The following is a 17,981-nucleotide window of genomic DNA, read 5'->3' as shown; positions in this document are numbered from 1 at the left end:
AGTATATACATTAAATAATTTAGAATTGTCCTTGGATAGTGTTGATTATAATATGTAACTTGGGTTGAAGAATTTATCAACAAGAAGGCAATTGTTACATAAAAATATAGTAAATGCCTGTATACTATTGCAGTGTGTAGAGAGCAGTGTTCCCTCTGCTCCATGCCCCATCAGGAAGTATGGCTCACTCAAAAATGCACATTAGATATTAGTCTTCAAATAAGAGAAGTGTTATTTCAATCAAACACTTGATGATAACACATATAGTTTGCACAACTTGGTGTGAATGACAAACTCAAATTCAGGAGCTTGAAAGTGAGTTATCCCGAGAACAGTTCTTGCTTATTTTAGTTTAGTCAAAGGTCCACAAGCAACTCCTTACTTACAGGTATGGACTCTTAACTATAGCAACAATGGTCTGCCCAGTTTGGTCACTGTTGATGGCTGAGTGCAGTGGGCGTGTGTGCATATTTAACAGGGCTTCGGAACTTCTTCGTTTTCTTCATTTTTTTTTTTTTTTTTAACTACATCAAAGTGAACGATGCTGTAATCCTATCTTGGTTTTTCTCTACCCCTTCCAGATCAATTTAAATTCTTCTAATTATTCACAGATGGGATGAAGTACAGGAGAGGGTTTGTTCACGTGGCCATTCCATTTTTCTCTCGCTTTAGAGGCAACTCCCCTTCTTGCAGCTATGTTAACAGAAAAGCATGTTGACAAGGTTTACTGTTGCCATAATCACACTGTTAAGGCAGACGTTTTAGACTACCAGGCAGATCTGGAAGTAATTTAGATCCTTGCCTTATTGAAGAATTTGAACTATGGTCCCATCAGGCCTCAGAGTGAATGAACTTGGAAGGTGAGAGGATCAAGCTTCAAGAGAGGCTACTCTTTATTCTAGAAAGGGCCAAGTGATTTGCAAAATTGAAACAGAGATATGTGGTATAATTAATAACTCCTTTAAAAACAAACTTTCTAGTTTTAGAATATGCAATCTATTTGGTTTTTTTATTGTTATAATTTAAATGGAAGACCACGGGCTCACATCATGACGCCTCCTCCCTCAAGGGGTACTTTGGGGCTAAGTAAGCAGAGGTGTTTTTGATTTGTTAATGTTTCTAGACACATGCTTTTGTTTTTCAACTTTGTAATATATGAAGCCCTATTTTTATCCCTATTCAGAGTCTGGGAAGAGACAAAGAATTTTTTGTTCATTAAAAAAAAATAATCTGAACACAAAATAGTAGAGCAACCCTGTTCCCTAAGCTCTTTCAACTGTCAATGTTGGAAAAATGTTAAGTACTCCTCTGTGGAAGGTGAACTGGGTAGAAAAAAATTGCTCCTCTTTTCCAATGAGAGTGTCTCACTGAGAGGTGGAATTTCAAATCAGACAACCGAGTTTTAATTAATTACAGATGAAATTCACAAAACGATGCTGATCACTTTGAGAACGATTAGCGAGGATCCTGTAGACGCCAGGGGAGGCAGATTTTTCATTGAAGTGAAAATGTTTTATCTTTGAAATCCTAGCCATATTACCCTTTAGCTATTGGTACACAATTAAGTAATTTGCTCACAATCATGCCAAATTAGAGGATATTTAATTTATTACCTTCCCGGATGTCTCAGGCTCACACTTCTTTATGACTGTGTGTGAACTCCTTCTAAAGGACCACTTTGTCAGTGGGCCCCCTTGCTGTAAGAAATGCCCATCATCTTTGTGCCACCTGGTCTGAGATCTGGCTTCAGAGCCGCCACAGTACACTGATCAAAGCATACAATAAATCAAGAATTCAGGAGTTGGCCATGTGAGGATTCCAGCACTTTCTGTCTTGGACTGTTCTGAAGATAAGCAAGCACGGCAAGGTCTTCTGAGCTGATTGATGTCTTACCTAGAAAGCAGTGTCAGGGGAAGGCTCGGCTTCTCTGTTGTACGCTTCAAGACATAAAGTAAGGCTAGCTTGTTTCTGCAGAATCAAAGATTTTATCTCCCAGTCTCTGTAGCTAGGCACAGTCTTATTATCCTTTAAGACATTTCCTACTTATAAATAGTCTTCTTAAAAAGAGGTCTTCGAAATTATTTTACACCCTTAATAAAGATTTAGGTTACAGTACAGAAAATACTGATTTAAAAATGTTTGTTTTCTTTTTGCGCATGTGCACCTGCACGGGCACTTGTGTGTGTGTGTGTTTTTGTATCTCTGTGTGTGTGTGTGTGTATGCTTATGTACTAGGGCATGTAGAGGCCTAAGGATGTTTTCTTGGATCACTCTTCCACCTTATTCTTTGAGGGTAGGTCTCTGATTTGAACCCAGATCTCATCAACTGGGTTAGTTTGGTTTGCCAGCCTGCTCCAGACTAGATCTCCTATCTCTACATTCAGAGGCTAGGATTACAGGTAAGGCACCACACCCACCAAGCATGAGCTCTAGGGATCTGCATTCTGGTCATCGTCTTCCCTGTGTAATGAGCACTTTATTCACTGAGACATCTCTCTGGCCCTGAAATATTGTAGTTTTATATTATTGATCAAACTCTGGGTCAGAGCAGACACGGGTTATCTTGATCTCTAGACATTCCCTCTGTCAGTTATTCTATCCTTCAGCGAGTTCTTGGGCTGACTTAAAAGTTGGCATTTATACTCTGGTCTCTGGTAGGATCCTGTTTCATTCAGTTCCATTTCTTAATCCTTCATAGATAGGTATATGCCTCGTCTATGTGTTTTGAGAGGTGGGTAGTGTCGTGTAAAGATGTTCCAACTAAGCAGGATCCAAAATCCAGTTCTATTAACTGAATGTGAGTAAGGATAAATGGTTTAATCCTGCCGTTTATCCTTTTCTCGAAGTGCGCGAGTGATCGGGATGATAGCATGATTTACTTTCCAGAGTGTTTTGAGCATTGTGCGTGGCCGTAGGCATGAAGTGCTTAGAGCAGTGTCTGGTGCATATGTAAATTCCTTTGTGGTTCACAGCTGTTTAGGCTTGATATTGCCTCTTTTCCCCAAGGGGTTTACTGATCTGATGGATGTTTGTGCTTCTGTTGGGCCAAGTATGGACTGTCCCTTGGTATACATTCCTGCACTCTGTGAGTTCCTAGAGCAAGCCCATTGTACTCTGCTTTAGCTGTCGGACTTTCTATGAGTCCAAGTTCAGTCTCTTTGCTCACTCTTCTTATCAAAAGAAAGCTGCAGGGTTGGGTATTTACTGAGTACCTCCTGCCATTCTCGATTGCAAACTTTCTGAGAGTAGAAAGGGACATTTATATGGTATATTATTTCTTGCTCACCATTCTGTATTAGAGATCTAAGGAAAAGAAGTTGTACAAGAAGCATGCTGACTGTAAAGTTATAGTTGTTGCTAATTCATTTTCTCCAAAGAAGAAATTTGTGAATGACAGGACACAGGTCACAATAGAACTGCTCCAACTATAATTAACAGATTGTAAATGATCAGAGGTAGTTGCTCCAACTGTAATTAACAGGTTACAAACTATCAGAGGCAGTTTCACATTGGCTATTCTCTGAAATCATAGTAACTATCCATTGCCCAGTACTTACTATGCTCAAAGTAGGACCTGCTGCTAACTAATGCATAATCTTGATGGGAAAGCCATTTCTAAAAAAAAAAACGAGGCAGGGTAGGGGATTGTAATGGTTTGGGAAGGTCAAGCATAATTTTGGAAACGCTTTTCTTAATGAGTGGTATTAATCCCAAGAGTTTGCACTTGATATGAAACAATGCTTCTGCAGTGTTCTCCCGACTCTAGGCGAATGCTGAGGGGACTCGTGAGGAGTGGCCAGATAGAGACTAAAGTAAGGCAGTAGGGAGGGGAGAATCAGAAACTGAAGCTTGTTCCAGGCTAACGGTCTTTGTGAGACCTTCTGAGTGTTCTCAGTGAAAGGCAGAGAGATTCTCATGGCACTCTGTGCTTAGCTGGCAGTTGCTCTTTGGTTTCTAATTTTGGTTGCCTATTTTTTTCTCTAATGTTTCATTTTGACACCGTATGTTTTAAAAAGGACTTTTCTTGTGGATAACATTTTATGATATGCCTTTTCTTAAGTTCTTGGCGACAACGTGGCTGTGTTTTATTTACTTGAATCATTTGTGATGGGAACCAGACTCAAAACCATTCAGAAATAGTGTTAATTATACAAATAAATGAAACGTATGTCTTCTGAATCCATCTACGAGTTTCAAGAGTTGCTCCTGGGCTTATTTCTCAAACCATATGTAAATAACCACATCCATGTCTAATGGAATAGATTTTTAAATTTAATTTAAATATAACTTCCAACAGGTTGGTATGGCTTCATATTAAAACTTCATGGGCAACTAGCGTCTGGTCACAAGATTAAAGGCAATGGACGGTAGAATACAACACACATGATGAACTGGATGTGTGTTTCCTGAGTAACTAAAGTTTAGCTTTTGTAGGCTTTAGTGGTTTCTCACTGGTATTTATAGAAACAAAATAGAGAAAAGATGGTTCACAAGACTCTAATTCCAGTTATCAACATTTTAATACAAAGAATGTGAAGAGTAAGTCAGAGAAGTGGTGTGACCTATAGCTTGAATACTCACTAGTGTGAACTGCTGCAGTCTAGTCTTCAAAGGAGACAGTCTGTGTGTGCTGCAGCCCCGTGTGCATCACCTTCATGCCAAATGGGTTTATTGGTGGCAGGAGGAGAAAAGGCAGGACTGAGATTAGGATGAGAACTTCCACTCCAAGTATTAAACAGGTATTGCCCATGTAGCAATAGTCATAGGCTTGGGTAGGGGTTGGCAGGGTTAGCAGAGGAATCAAGGTGAACCTGAATCCAATGGTAAGATGTTTGCTATTTTTCTATTTTTTTTTAAATAGCCCTTTAGATGAGGGTCAGTGATATATCAAGGGGCCCGACTCTTGTATTTAAGGAGGTCATTTCTTAGGACTTCACGAGCGTAGATTACAAATGTAACCTAACGTAGGTCATTACGTTTGATAAAGAGGTACATGCTCAAGGTGCCTGCTGGGTGAGGAGCTATTCGGTTTAGAGCCTGAGAGTCAACAAAGCATCAGACTCATGTTTGCTTTTCCGTTAGGTTTAATCAGATCTCCGAGGGCAAATAAGACCTGTATGGAGGATATCTTCAGCTTGTTCTTTGCTACTGAGAGATATCGTCATAATACACATGGGGAAAAAGGCTTTAGTGTTTAGATGTCGATAACTTTCAAATGGCCATTAGAATGCAATAGTTTGTGGGACTTTTATCACTTTCAAATCTTATGGATGTTCTCTGGATTAATTCAGAAGGAGGCAGATTTAGCTGTTTATTAAAATGGACACAAGACTATAGTATACAACGCTAGTACGAACCCGTATGTTTCCTATGTGAGAGACTTCAGCAGATCCAGTTACTTTCAAGGCGAGGTGAACATCTTCAGGGCAGCTGCTTTGTCTTTCTCGTTTAGTAACATGCTAAAAAATGTACTGCCTGGCAGGCTGTTTACAGGCCTGTGGGGGTGGTCACAGAGTAACATTGTCTTATGAAGTGTGTAGTTTTGTTTCTTGATTTCTGTTAGGGGCTATTAAATGCTTACCATGGTTTTAAAAGACAATTTGCTGAATGCATCCCATTGCTACCCATCTTCCCAAACTCTTAACACTATTGATTCTCTGTCCTCTTTCAGAGGGTGGACATTTCCTTCTCTAACTAAGAATAGCGTCATCAGAAAGGCCCACGAGCCTTCTACACTGTAGAGGGATCTTTGGATCCCCATGGATCCCCACTCCCTTCCTGTGTTCCAAGGCTGGGTAAGGATACCCCTACCCAAATAATACTTATTCAGCCATATTCTCTCTCTGTCTCTCTCTCTGTCCTTGTCTGTCTCTGTCTCTGTCTCTCTCTGTCTCTGCCTCTCTATTTCTCTCTGTCTTTCTCTCTTTCTCTCTTCCTCTCTCTGTCTCTCTCTCTCTGTCTCTCTCTGTCTCTCTCTCTATCTCTCTGTCTGTCTTTCTCTCTCTCTGTCTCTCTCTGTCTCTCTCTCTCTGTCTCTCTCTCTGTCTGTCTCTCTATCTCTCTCTCTCTGTCTTTGTCTTTCTCTGTCTGTCTCTCTCTGTCTCTGTCTCTGTCTCTGCCTCTTTCTTTCTCTCTTTCTCTCTCTCTCTGTTCTCTTCAGAATTCCTAATCCCTAATACCCCTGTTAATAAAACTGTTTCCTGGCCTGTTGTCAGCATCTTGACCTGTTCCAAGGTCTTCTGAAAAACCAAAACAAAACCCCATAGCTTGTGTTCCTTATCACTCATTCATTGTTTATGTCGCTACAGTCTGTGGCTAGAAATACTTTCACCACGTAGTAGTGACAACTGGCTTGCCAGGTCTTTTAGACATTTGACTCAGGCCCTGAATCTTTTCTGTACTCTGGAGGGCCCCCTTACTGAGTACACAATAAATGAAGTTAAATGAATGACATTTTCTCCTTGCATGTTATTGTTGTTGTTGTTGTTGTTGTTATTATTATTATTATTATTATTATTATTTTAATTTCATGGTTAAGCTGGTCTTTAGCTCCTAAGTGTTTATGTTATCTGAGGTTCAAGGATCCCTGTGGCCACTCTAGCAGGATTGACTCTTCTCTGGGTAGACACACCATTTACAAGTTTGGCTTTAAAAGACATCTACATAGTAGGTTCCTCGTCTGAGATCCTGATGCTTATTAAGAGGCTTAGGTGTTCTTGTGTATTCTCTTCCACTTGTTTGTATCCAGTATTAACTAGATCATCAGTCTCATAAAACTTAATCTTTTTTACCGCGTTACTTTTCAGTGATATTTATATCTATAACATCACATAGTATGAAGATATTTGATTAAAATAGAAATCTGAGAATGAATGACTGTTTCTAAATCCTTCATTTTTTTTTTATTCTTACATCTAAGGCCTCAGTTTTATACTGCTTTAATTTTTATCTGAAATAGCCTTACTTTACTCTTCCCACTTCTCAAGTTTTGGTTATCTTTTTAATTTTTCTTCCTTCTTATTTTATTTAACTTAGTAGAAGCTGTTTATAGCTTTACTAGGATAAATGTATTTTTTTTTTTCCTGGAGAAAATTGAAAATACTAGTCTGTGAACCCTTGAGGGAATGTAAGTTCTTCAAACCTTCAAACTACCATCAATACAATGTCCATTAAGTGTTTCTGGTTTGCCTGATTATATTATTGAATATTAGGTTTATTTCCTTACTCAATAGAAAGAGGTACTGTTACAGTAGTTGGGTGTGGGAAAAATGAATGGAATCGTACACCCTTAGCTGGTATCAAGAAATGTCCTCTGCCTCCAGTGTTGAAAGATGAGCAGGGGTTGGGCTGTGGAATGAGCCATGCTAAGCAGAGAGACAGCAGAAGCCAGTGCTAGGCACAGAGAGATAAGTACAGTGAAAGTGTCTTTGGCTCCTGAAACTAAATGCTTGATGTGATGAGCATCTATTTGACTCCCTGCTCATCAAAGGTGCTTGACAGGGAGGATGATCTTATGAATTACATCATGGTGGGCATTTTATCTCCATCCCCATCCTGGTGAATTGTGTGAGAGGTTTAGAGCTAGCTAGATTTTAATCCTCTACAACAGCATGGTGGTGTTTGTCTCTGTAGATCCACCATTCAGAAGTGAGTCTTTGACATTCAGGGCAAAGCAAAAGAAATCTAAGATTGCCTCTTAAGCCCCTATAAGATAACTTCTGCAAAATACCCCCCTGTGTAGTCTTTCTAGCTTCTCATTACCTCTCATACACGCTAGAAATATCAGTGATAATTTGCACTAACTTGCTAGATAATTTGTGAACATCATTTACTCTTTAAGGTCCAAGGTAAGTCTCTTAGTGTTTTAAACCCCTCATACTTTTGAATCATCCTTGTCTGTTATATGAAAACAGTTCTATGCTTATTTGTCCAACACTTTCTTTAAAAAAGAAATTATTAAATGTCAGAAGAAAGATTATTGATCCTGGAATTTATTTCAGACCACACATTGAACTACCGTTCTCCATTTTTGGGGTCCATGCTCAAACAGTGTAGACCCTCAGGTGTACATAGCCAGCACTTTAATCTTAACTTCTCTGTCTAAGTGTGTCCGTTTGGATGACATACATTGCCAACCTTCAGTTTCCTTGTGGACGTTAGGTTTTATTTATTTTCTTCTAAGTTTGGTGGAATTAGAAGTATGTGCTATCTCTTATAGGCAGGCATTATGAGTTATGAGCTCGTGTATGTTATGCTTTTCATAGGAAGGTTTTAACTTGATACTTTCTCCAAGACCATGCAGACATTTAAAAGTGAAGTGCTTATGAACGACCCACGATTGATGTGCCTGTGGCCTTTATCTTTTCTGTGGATGCGCAGTCAAACAGCTGTGATGGCTGCTTTCTCCACTGGGGCGAGGATAGCATTTGTGCTCAGTGTAACAAGTACCTTTTGAGTTGGTAAGCCAATGGTTCTTTCAAGGACAATTTAACAAGCTTTATGGAGCTGGAAATGTATGTAATCTATAGGTTTAAAAGCTTACATTAGGGAAGTGATGAAGAAATGCAGGCTTTAAGGAAAATAAATCTATCTTGGTGTCTTAAACTGCCTTTGAAACTCTGTTTTTTTAAACCTTGATCAGTCTGAACCAAACTTTGCTTTTACACTTTTGGGGGGTGGGGTGACAATTCCTGTCACTTGGGCTGTAGCAATGAGAACTTAGTGCTGCACTTGGGTTGGTTTGCGATATTTTTCTGCCCTCAACTTGCAATGTGATCTCACCGGGCAGCTTTGGCTCCCTCAGGCCATTGCCACCGCACAAGGAGTTCTTCACTTCTGTGACTCTGGGGTGTCTTGCCAGTGGATGGCTCCTTAGGTTCCCTTTCTTTCTATTACAGGCCAATAGCTTTTGAAACACTTCTGTAAAAAGACGTGTAATTTTAGTGCTTATGGAGAGCACACTGTGTTGCTGATGCTCCTGTTGTGTGAGGGTGAGGCACTCCTGCTGTGGCAGACACATCAGATTTCCACTTTTCTGCAGCTTTCGGATTAGAGTCTCCGGACAAAACAATTTTTATTCTCTGAGCTCTTTTCCTCCGTTGGGGGAAACAGGATTAGGAATAATACACATGGGTTAGTATTCCCTCCTGTCTTTTGACTTGGCTTGAGTATAGTGGAATCAGCCTAAAAGCTTGTTTACCATGAGGCCTCTTCCATTTTTCTATATGTGGTAGATGCCCAGTGCACATAGTAGCCACACCAAGTGCCAGTTGCCCAATACCCTTGAAAGTCTCGCTATGGCTTCTAGCCTTGATTTAAAGCAAAAATGATGTGAAGAAAGTTAACACCAGTCAGTGTTTGGGATTTTCCAACAACTCCAAGGGGTTTGTGGTGTACTCTTGAGAACCGTTCCAGGAGTGCTGGTGTTTGAGTAGTCTCAGGTGAGAAGCAGGACCTCCATGGATCTCAAGAGCTTTCTGAAACTAGGAGTTTCAAACAAGTGTCCTTTTTTTCCTTTTGGGTGAGAGGAATTCAGCCACCTGCTCCATGCATTTTGTCTTGTTTAGTCCTTATAGTAAATATGCATTAAGCGTCCCCACATTTTACAGAAGAGGAAGCCAAGGCTGAGATCGGTTCAGCAGCTTCCTCAAGGGCAGGAGATGCAGCTATAGCTGTACCCAGGATTTCTAGGCTAAAGGATTTGGCTCTTCACTGCTCTGGGCTTTTGCTATATGTAAAGTGCTGTATGCTTGTAGCAAGACTGAAGAGGATGCAGATCCATTATATGGTGAGTTATTATTACTGTTGACATGGTAAAAATAGGTTCAGAAGCTTGGAACTATTATTAATCCTTTCTACTTCTTTTAGGTTTTGTATTTTATATATATATGTATATATATATATATATACATATATATATAAAATTATAGTTCATAATAAATATTATATTTCCATTTAGTATATAATTACACACATACACACACATATATATACATATATTTATAATTACTTTTATACATTCAGGATTGTTAGTATTTTGTCAAAGTCATGTTTCTTGATTTAAAAAATGCCCACATTTTTTTTTTTTAATCTTTATCCTGAAGGAAGAAAATCTATATTCTGCTTTCTCCTGTATGTCATTAATGTTTGTTCTGAAAAGAAAAAGAAATTAGTAACTCGACCAGGATCTCTTTACAGATATTCTGTACTCTAGAATTTAGTAATTATAATTTTTATGTGAGAGAGAAGGGATTTTTAACATTGTTACTTTCCAAGGTTAATAAAACATTAACACACACACAGAAGATGGTTTATTGCTTCAGTGAGAGTGTTGGATGGAGTTGGGAGCCGTGAAGGATGCCTGCAATTTCAGCCTTCAGAAGACAGGCATGAGGAGGAGGGGGATTCCATGCTGTTTGTGGTTACAGATAAAATTCTAGATCAGCCTAGGCGAGGGGAGGCTCTGTCCCTGAAAGAAAAAGATATTCTGAATGGTCAACAACCATAGGCTTAGTTTGCTCCTGTGCATGCCTGTTACTTTGAGTGTTAGCATATTGCTAAAACACTAAAAAGAAAAAAAAAAAAGAACTTGTATATGTTGCTGACATACCCCAAAACCTATTTTTAGAATGCTTGGAATAATTTTAATTTGCAAGAGAAAAATGAATGAACACTTTGAACACTTCCTCATGTTGTAACACTTTTCTGTAATTTACCTCAATTTCTGAGGTGGTCTTCTGCTACCTTATTTTTTGAGTTAGGAAGAGATTTTAAGGACTCATGATCCCAAGTAATTTGTTTAATTGTCTTAAAGCTATCTTTCTAATGATTTTAAGCTGTGGCTTTCTGGGAGCCAGTGCCCAGGGCTGGGTAATTGACATCCTGGCAGTGAGGTCTGTTTGCGTTTACTGGCTGGTGGCAGCCTCTGTGACCTCACAGGGCATTTTTTCCTATTTCAGCTTCTCATAGCTTTGTAGGTGAAAGCCTACAATAAGGCTTGGGATTCGTAAGTGGTAATTTAAATAAAAGAGAATGTGGACCTTTGTAGACAGAGCTCCAAAATCCAAACAGTAGTTTAAAATAGTCCTAGAAAGCACAGAAGTAGTGTGCAAAATAATTTTTAAACTTAGGAATAACATTTTAAAATTTCCTATCAGTGTAATTGAGAGTTAGTTACAGATATTATTTCGAAGCATTACACTTCAAATTCTGTCTTCATTTTAAAAGTGTGTGTATTTGTAAATGTTCATAGATGGGAAGTTTGAATTTTTCCCTTATCTTTTATAAATATCAATTTGGAGGGAATACTTAAGAAAACATTGATGGACAAAAGATACCTATGAGTCATTTGAAAATTAGCTACTTCTACAGTGCATCTCGTGAGCCGTAGAAGTGCTCAGGACCCAGATTAGGAGATGCTTCAAGACAGGAAAATTCAGGTGGGTGGAGTTCAAATGCAGCATCCGTCTTGATGGGTTTGAAAGGCATCTAGGTCACCTCTTAAGGACAGAGATCGTGAAGTTGCCCGTAGGGTGCCTCGGACCACATTGTCTGTATCTGAGTTCTGTTCATACAGGCTCTAGTTTCCAGGATCAGTGCTCAGTGATTTGTTAGCAGGGACCCCAATTGGTTTTTCTCACCTCTGCTCTGTATGGTATGATCTGTGTGTGTTCAGCCATTTGGAGACTCTCCCTACAGGACCGACTGACCGCCATATGCCATGAATCTCCATGTACTGTTCTAGTTTTCACTGGGTAGTTCAATTCTCTGCCAAGTGCAGGTTTGTTCTTGTAGGCAGTTGACTTTTTGGTTGACTTTTTCCCTAGATGCTCCGCCCATCTTTGCCTAACTCTTATCCATATGCCAAGGTTATCCGTGCTCATGTTGCAACTTCCTGTGTGCAGCTCATCACTTATGCCTTGTTAACTGTAAAAATAAGCCATTGACCGAAATTTACTGTCATAATAACTTTTATGCATATACCTCGTTCTGTCTTCACAGTGCTGTGCAATGGCTCTGCACATTCTCTTCTTGCACATCTGAAACTATGCCTGTTATACCATCTCTTCCCACTCCTCTACCTCTGGCAATCACTTTGCAGCTTCCTGGCCTCATGAGTGTGATTATTTTAGTTACCTGCTATTTATCTTTTGGGGATTGGCTTATTTCAACAGCCTAATGTTCTGAAGGTCCCATGTGGTAGCGTGAAATAGGATTTCCTTCGTTTTTTAAGGCTGAATAATATTTCATTCTTTGTATATCACATTTCATTTATTTGTGCATACTTCTGTGGATATTTGGATTGCTTCCACATCTTGACTATTTCAGGTTGTATTGCTATAGTCAGGCAGTGTATAAACCTCTTCATGATGCTTCTTTAAATTCTTGGACATTGTTTTTTATTTCTGGGATAAATATTCAAAAGTAAGATTGCTAGACTGCCTGGTAGTTCTATTATTAACTTCTTGAGGAGTCACCATCTTCATTTTTATACTATCTGTATTAAATTCTTTTATCCAAACAGTACATATGAGTTTTAATTTAATTTTTCCATATTCCCCTTACCCATCCAAGTATCAAACTAAGAGACTTGTAAATGGCAAATGTACACTCTTTTATTGAACTATACCCAAGCATTCCAGTATTTGATGGTGGACATTATAACTAGATGTGAGGTGATAGGTCATGGCTTTGTAATCTCTAATAGTTAGTATTTTCAGTCATTGGTATAACAAAATATTGCTAGTAATTAGCTTATAAAGAGAAAGTGTCTGTCTCACAGTCTTGCACATTTGTGCACATGATCAGTTGTTAGCTTCATTACTTTGGGGCATTGACAATGCAGCATATCATGATAGAGTACACAGTGGAAACAAGATCCAACAGTATGAGCTAGGGATGAAGAGAGAGAGAGCTGCCTTGCCCCCATTCTCAGGTAGAGGCACTTGGCCAGCCACCCAATGGTCTTACACTAGGACCTACCTTTCAAGAGCCCCAATATCTCCTAATAGTGCCACCTTGAAACACAAGCTCAACTTACGAGCCTTTGGGAAAGGAACATTATGATTCAGCCTCCATCAGTTAGAGACATGGGTCACTGTTTCATAATACTGTTGGCAATTTTTGCTTCATCTTTATAGCCATGGATATTGGAGTTCTTGACCCATTTTTTAAATCAAGTGTTTGCTGACTTTAGTAGTTGCATTCCCCTGGTTTTGTTTTTGTTTTTGTTTCTGTTTTTTGATTTTTACAAAACTATTGATCAGTCTACTGCCATACATCTCCTATCCTGAACTTTTCTTCTTGACATCTTCGAGACTTAGGTCTAGAGTTAAAGCTTTGATCCAGTTCTCATTTGCTTAGCAGGAAGCATTAGGTGGGAGTCTAACCCTCTTTGATCTGTGAATATCTGGTTTCTACATAATGAGTTGCTGAAATGTCTTCCCCCAATTCCCCTGTCAAACTACCCTTGACCATATATGAGACTTTGGTTCCTGCAGTTTATTCTGCCTCAGTTACATGCACGTCTATCTTCATGACAAGACTACCTGTTTTGATTATTATATCTTTACCACATTCTTTGAAATCCAAAGCTATAATCTTTCTAGATTTATGATTCTTTCAGAATTATTTTGACCGTTTAGAATATTTTCTCAAAAGGCAGATATTGTGTATAGCTTACTCGTGTATGTCTTTCTTAGAGTTATTGTGACTCATAATAGTTACATAGAAAATCTTAGATGAATTAATGTTCTAAGCTGTCTTGTCCTGTTTCCTTTCCAAGTAAAGGCTATGAGAGTGTGAAGGAGGGTTACATTTTATAAAGCCTATCATTTCTGACAGAACGTAGCTGTGTAGTTATAACGCATATTTTTTAAAAGATAAGCAAGTACCAACCATAACACACATTTTGTAAGATGAAAAATAGAGTTCTTGTGGGTATTTTTTGTAAAGATACAAATATGTTTGTTGAAGTAAGAAAATAGAAAAGATTCTTCTGGTGGAGTATGTGTTTACACTGCTTAGCTGCTCGTTTTAAACACCACCCATTTTTGGTAGGTACTTTTTGAAAATGTATAATCTTACTAGGTCATGCTGGCACATGTCTTTAATCCCAGCACTTGGGAGGCAGAGGCAGGAGGATCTCTGTGAGTTCAAGGCCAGCCTGGTCTACAGAACAAGTCCCAGGACAGCCAAGGCTATATAGTGAGAAACCATGTCTTAAAAAAATCAAACAAAAAAGATAAAAAGAAAGAAAAGAAAACTCATAATAATTTAAAACCTAATCGTTGAAAAGTAAAAACAGTGCATTCAAAGGCTGCTCTGCATTTACTACAAGCTTTTTGAGTGTGCCATAGCACAGGCTTCACTCTGTACTCTGGCCCTCTAAGGATGATGTTTCATATTCAAACACATGGTAATGTAGGAGTTTCTAATCAGGGAGCTAAATGTGTACTTGACCTTCAAGGTCTGTGCACATGGTGGACCTCCCTAAGTATTTGCCTAATTTCTTTTGTCAAGTTCCTGAAACTGCATCAGCATGGTTTCTGCTTGATGTTTCCTTTTATGGAGAGATCTATAGCTGCATCACAGATCTCCTCATCATACTGCTAGTCCTTAAGTTACAAGTTGTTCTCCTGCTTGGGGGTTAGGCAAATTTGTGACTCAATTTTCTGCCCTGAAAGTTGAGGGCTTGGCAGCAGGTTAAGTTAACTAAAAGATCCTCTGGATCAAGCAATCAGCCTTCACCCTAAGAGTGTTACTTCAATCATGCTGTTAAATAACTCCTGGTGTCCTTAATTTTACTTTAGATTATTTATTTATTTATTCATTCATTCATTCATACATTCACTCACTCACTCACTCACTCACTCACTCACTTTACATCCCAATTGAGGCCCCTTCTTCTCTTCCCCCAGCCCCACTCTCATACCCCCTCCCTACCCCCTCTCCTTTTTCCTCAGAGAAGGGATGGCCCCCCATGGGTACCAAACCCACACTGACACATCAAGTCACAGCTGGACCAAGTGCATGCTCTCTCTCCCACTGAGGCTAGACAAGGCAGCCCAGCTAGGGGAAACCAAAGGCAGGCAGTGGAGTCAGGGACAGCCACTACTTCAATTGTTAGGGGACTCACATGAAGATAACTAAGCTGCACATCTGCTACATGCATGTAGGGAACTATATCCAGCCCAAGCCTACTCTTCGATTGGTGGTTCAGTCTCTGTGAGCCCCCATGAGCTCAGGCTTTTTGCTGGTATATAAAGCTTCTATTGTGTAGTGAGTTTAGTTTATGTGAAGATGTCTGGAGGAGACCTGTGTCCTGTTCTAAGCCATTTCTCACTTCTCTTGATTTGGTACATTTATTTTGTTTTCCTGAGAAGTAGGTACAAAATCCATATTGTTATATATATGTCATTATTTGTGATGCCTCTATGATTTTCATATCCTAAATATACCACTAGTGTTTCATATCCTTAATATACCACTTGTGTTCTTTGAGAATTATGCATTATCCCATTTTTGGATAAAAGGTTTTGAAAAGAAAGCAAATAAAAATAATCATCTTGCTTTAAAAATATTAATACATTTATATCGATATAAACCCACATACATATATGTGTGTGTGTGCCCATGCGCGCACACACACATGTGAATGTGCATGTATCTGCTATAGTGTGTATGTGGAAGCCTGAGACACATTGTGGGAGTCAGTTCTCTTTTATTACATGTGAAATCCCCACAATGAGCCACCTTTTTGGCCCCATATTCTGCTGTTTGAAAGGTGCAGCTAACTTTCTACTTCCCAAAGTGCAGGTCTCTACTTCCCCATGTACAAGGCTGGATATGTTTTTCCAAATCAAAATTCCTCATATAGAGTGGATTTTCTTAGTATTTATATCTTCTGTAAGGAAATAAAATTTTCCCCATGTACAAGGCTGGATATGTTTTTCAGAATCAAAATTCCTCACATAGAGTGGATTTTCTTAGTATTTATATCTTCTGTAAGGAAATAAAATTTTGTTTGTAAACTATACTTTACAATTATTTAGCATACTGCATTAATTATACTGCCTGTAACATCATGGTCTCACTGGGTGGCAGGGTCAATTCAAGACCTTTTATTGTTTAAGGATAAGAGTATTAAACCATAGAGGAGGGTCAATAAGTCATCTAAGCTGGGATAAGATAGTTATCAATGCACTGATTCCTAATTATTTCTTTTTAATTAGTTGCTATGCATCAAGTTGATGCCCTAACTGAAACATAGTCTCATGTTAGCATCGGACAGAGCTGCCACATAAGAGAGCATCTTAATTTCTTTTGTGGAGTGATATAACTGATGATAGTTGTGCTGATTATTAAGATATCTCAACCGTGGTAGTGGCAGTGGTGGTAGTGACGGTAGTGGTGGTGGTGGTGGCGGTAGTGGTGGTGGTGGTGGTGGCAGCGGCGGCAGTGGTAGTATTGTTGGTGGTATGTGTGTCTTTGTACGTATGTGTGCACACGCATGTGTAGTGTGTTTTACAACACAGCACCAGAAAAAGTCTAATTTCATGTAAGCATAAAAATCTAGACCATTTGTTTTTCAAACTACTAAAATTCTTTGTGTTGTGAATCAAAAGTCATTGCTGATTTTGGTTGAAGACATTTGTATCTGATAAAATTTTAGGATTAATTTTGAACTATGAAGTGGATTGTAGTTTGTTTTGGAATGATGGGAGTTTTATGTCAATAATGTGGGAGTTGTGCCCTTTGGCAGTTTAATCCAGATAATCCCTTGGCAATTTGATTTGTTAGCCATGGAGTGAAAAGTGTTGTTAATGTTTTTTTTTTTTTTTTAAAACCTTAACATTGATGATACAGTTGTCCTGCATTCAGACTTCTTCATTTGATGTGTCTTCTTGCTTAAATTTTGAAATGTAGAAAAACATGGATAATACAGAAACATAGAAAAACATAGTTTTTATCTTAAAAAAATATATAAACACATACATAAATACACACCTATACATACATGTATACATATATATACATATATATTATTTTTCATAAGCAAACTTGGTTAAAAACTATTGTGGGGAAGGCATAGTTTATACATCTACTCACAAATCTGTGCTGTTTTCATTTACATAAAGCCTTGTATTTAAATCATAAACAGGTTGCAAGTCCACTCAGATTTGGTGGTCTCAGCATACTTGCTGTGGTATCTGCTGTGCTGTGTTGTGTTGATAAAGTATTCTCTCTTATACAGAAGGGGTGGAGGGCCTCCCAGGTATGCAGTGTGCGTCTGTTTTTCTGTGTGTGCTGCAGAAGGATTGGTAAATGACTCTGCAAGTCAACAGATTAAAACAAATAGAAACTCCATTTTTTAATCCTTTGTTGACAGGTTGGAGTTCAAGTACTTGTTATATGTAACCGGAAGTGAAGATTGTTCAATGCCTTGCTGAGAAAGGTAAGGTTGTGGTAATTATTAGAGTTCAAGACACTTGAGAGGTGGCACTATTGCCTTTTGACATTGACTTTATGGTCTTCTGAAATCAAGAGAAAGATATGATTTACACAATGACTAGAATGTGTGACTGTTCCTCTAATTATCACCCAAAGTACACAAGATAAGGGAAACTGGTGTAAATCATCAGGACAGCGTAGATGTGGACTTGTTCTGCAGGGAGCTAGAAGTTAATTTCTTCCCCTTGTAATGTTGGCTTACACACTTATTCTGTACCTCAAACATTTACACTCCCAGTGATAACCTTTCCTGCCATATTGACGACTTCTCTATGATAACATTTTTCAGGTTAGTACAAACTAGGTTACACAATTATTCTTCTCTCTAGCAAACTTATTCTGTCTCCCTTTTAGGGCTAATGGTTCCCTTGGTTTTACTGACTTTAGAAGGAAAGGTGAAGTGGGTGGCACAAGCTTCATGTGGAACGTGACATCACAGTAGGATCTGCTGAGGAGGCGGAGGTGGGAGG

The 17,981-nt window shown here is 38.8% G+C and overlaps 1 protein-coding gene across 7 annotated transcripts in view; it reads left to right on the top strand.

The window, feature by feature from the left end:
• The window catches only part of Bmpr1b (bone morphogenetic protein receptor type 1B), a 341,025-nt gene that overhangs the window by 84,740 nt on the left and 238,304 nt on the right, over positions 1–17,981 (top strand). For 5 of the 7 annotated variants that reach the window (XM_031375675.1, XM_031375666.1, XM_031375667.1 and 2 more), the window contains one exon: positions 17,390–17,455. The exons of the other annotated variants lie outside the window; for them this stretch is intronic. The gene's annotated coding sequence lies outside the window, so the exon portion shown is untranslated. The remainder of the gene's footprint in view (positions 1–17,389; positions 17,456–17,981) is intronic. 7 annotated transcript variants of the gene reach the window in all.

This window comes from Mastomys coucha, unplaced genomic scaffold, assembly GCF_008632895.1.
Source record: "Mastomys coucha isolate ucsf_1 unplaced genomic scaffold, UCSF_Mcou_1 pScaffold16, whole genome shotgun sequence".
Taxonomy (NCBI): domain Eukaryota; kingdom Metazoa; phylum Chordata; class Mammalia; order Rodentia; family Muridae; genus Mastomys; species Mastomys coucha.
Note: the sequence above shows the minus strand (reverse complement) of the source record. Positions and strands in the feature narration are given on the sequence as shown.